Genomic DNA, 3,338 nt, shown 5'->3' with positions numbered 1-3,338 from the left:
AACAGCTAATCTTGAGAAATGTACGTGGTCCAGCCTGCAGGTTGATGAATGGACAGGTGTTGTGAACACAGCACAGTTAATTAAGTGTATTTGTGCGAATGATTTCTTTTCTGACGACAGCGTGAAAGATTTCTTAGTGGTCTCACCGCTGAAGGGGAAAACGCGTAGTGTGGATGTTTATCAAGTTTTTAAGAATTTTGTAGACAAGGTCAGTTTACCTCTTGAAAAGCTTATGTCAGTAACAACAGCTGGTGCCCTGTCAGTGACTGGTAGCAATGCTGGCTTTGCGGCACTGTGCAAGAATGATCCTGCATTCCCTCAGTTTATTAGTTATCATTGTATCATACGTCAGCAAGTGTTCTGTTCAAAAGTTATTCACTGTGAACATGTAATGAAGGTGGTTGTGAAGATCATCAATTGTGTGTGTGCTAGACCTCTTCAGCACAGGTTGTTTAAAGCACTTCTGGATGAAGTGAGTGCTCAGTATGGTGGGTGACCTTCCCTTGTACACACAAGTGCATTGGCTAAGCAGGGGGAAAGTTGTGCAAAGGTTTGAACAGCTAATTCCTGAAATCAAGAGTTTTACAAGAAAGAGGGGACTCACATGAACATCTTGATGATCCACAATGGCAAGCTGACCTAGCATCTTTAACTGACATCACATCTAGGCTCAGTGAGTTAAATCTAGAGTTGCAAGGACGAGTGAAGACTGTGTCACAAATGATAAGTTCAGTAAATACCTTCATAAATAAGCTGAAGCTCTGGATGTCCCAGATCTCTAAAGGGCTCTTACAACACTTACATTTGCTGCAAAAAGACTCAACACAGAAAAATTGAAGTGCAGTATTCATACATACACAAATCAGCTCAACATCATTTTGGATGAGTTTAATAAAAGATTTGCACACTTGAGTAATGTTGTGCCAGCAGCCACATTCATGTCAAACCCATCTTGTATAGGTGACGTCCGCCACACTGCACCCCACCTCACACTGCCTCTCACCCTGAACGTCTCTCACCTGCAGACTGCAATGATTGCGTTGCAGGGTGACTTGGGACTGAGAAGCAAAGCAAATCACCAAGAATTCTGCACATTAGTAGTGTGGGACAAATTTCCACTTCTGAAGGAAGCTTATCAGAGATTACGTTCGTGGTTTGGGTCAACATACGCGTGTGAATCACGATTTTCAACAATGAAAAATTTTTAAATCCAAGTACAGGTCACGTCTCACTGATAGTCACCTAAATGACTGCATGACACTGGCAGTTACAAATTACACCCCAAGATATCCAACTTAGCAGAAGGAATGCACAGCAAGTCTTCTCAATACATTTTTGAAAGATAAAAAAATTCTCTTCTCTTCTCTTCTCTTCTCTTCTCTTCTCTTCTCCTCTCTTCTGTTCTCTCTCTCTCTCTCTCTCTCTCTCTCTCTCTCTCTCTCTCTCTCTCTCTCTCTCTCTCTCTCTCTCTCTCTCTCTCTCTCTCTCTCTCCGATAAATATACAATATAAATTAACTTAAATATATTTACATAATAATAATAATAATAATAATAATAATAATAATAATAATAATAATAATAATAATAACAATAATAATAATTTCTTTCGTCTTCCACTACCACCACCACCACCACCAACACCACCACAAACAAACAAACAACAACAACAACAACAACGCCAACAACAACTACAGCAACCACAACCACAATATTTATTTACATATATCTATATATTTTTTGCAATAATAATAATATTAATAATAATAATAACAATAATAATAATAATAATAATGGACTTTTTCAATTATATTTACAATTTCTACACAGAGAGAGAGAGAGAGAGAGAGAGAGAGAGAGAGAGAGAGAGAGAGAGAGAGAGAGAGAGAGAGAGAGAAATTAAATCATATTCTAAAATTATCATTATTATTATTATTATTATTATTATTATTATTATTATTATTATTATTATTTTTATTATTATCATTATCATTATTATTATTATTTTATTTCTTCAATCAAATACAAATTGCATATTTTTCGTTAAAAAATAATTATTTTATCTATTATTACTATTGCTTACAATATAGAAGTCTTTTCAAACTATTACTACTACTACTACTACTACTTCTACTACTACTACTACTACTACTACTATTATCGTAGTAGTAGTGATAGGAGGAGAAGGAGGAGGAGGAGAATTGTAGTAGTAGTAATTATAATACTAACTGGATGAATAATAATAATAATAATAATAATAATAATAATAATACCACAACTATTTAAATAATACCACAACTATCACTATTTTACCAACCAAAACTCTCTTTGAAATCTGAAATTACTAAATTTTAACCTCAAATTAAAAAAAAAGCTATTTTCTAATAAAAAAAAAAAAACTTTTATTTTCAAAACTATAGTGAAAATCTAAATACTCTAATTTTTTTAGCACAAAAACTCAAAAAATGATTATTATTTTAGAATGTTAAAGCACCAAAATACTTAAATTCTTAACTCAAGTCTAAAAAACACATTTTCTTATTTTAACTCGAAAAACCATAGAAAACCCCCACTTTTCACCCCAAACTAAAATAAAAAAACACTTAAATTTAAATCAACACAAATTCTCTATAAGTTTAATCTCTCCCTGTCTCTCCCCCCGTTATCCCATTATTATTATTATTGTTGTTGTTGTTGTTGTTGTTGTTGTTGTTGTTGTTATTATTGTTATTATTGTTATTATTATTACTATTTTTACTATTACTATTATTATTATTATTATTATTATTATAATCATTATTATTATTATTATTATTATTATCATTATTTGTTTATTAATACTTACAACTTGAAAAGAGTAAAAGAACATCCGTTCCTTTGATAAAAAAATAATAACAACAATAATAATAATCAATAATATTTTAGCACATAATCAAATAATAGCTATTATCATTATTTTTCATTAATATTTACAATTCTAAAAGCAAAAATTAAAAGAACCGTCGTTCCTTTAAGAATCAAATGATAACAATTACGATTACGATTTCAGCACACAAATAAATACTAAATTCATTAATATAATCACTATTTATTAATACTATTTACAATTTCCTAATAAACTTTAAGATATGTGAATATTTTCATTTATATGTAATTTCATTTGTTCCTTTAGCTTATCCAGACGAGAAATATTCATAATAATAATAATAATAATAATAATAATAATAATAATAATAATAATAATAATAATAATAATAATTGGTAATATTTTTATATCATTATCATTATTCTTATTATTATTATTTATTTATAAGTCACATTAAAGATTTGCGGCTTAAAT

This window comes from Scylla paramamosain, unplaced genomic scaffold, assembly GCF_035594125.1.
Source record: "Scylla paramamosain isolate STU-SP2022 unplaced genomic scaffold, ASM3559412v1 Contig26, whole genome shotgun sequence".
NCBI lineage: Eukaryota > Metazoa > Arthropoda > Malacostraca > Decapoda > Portunidae > Scylla > Scylla paramamosain.
The sequence above is the reverse complement of the archived record's forward strand: the minus strand, read 5'-3'. Positions refer to the sequence as shown.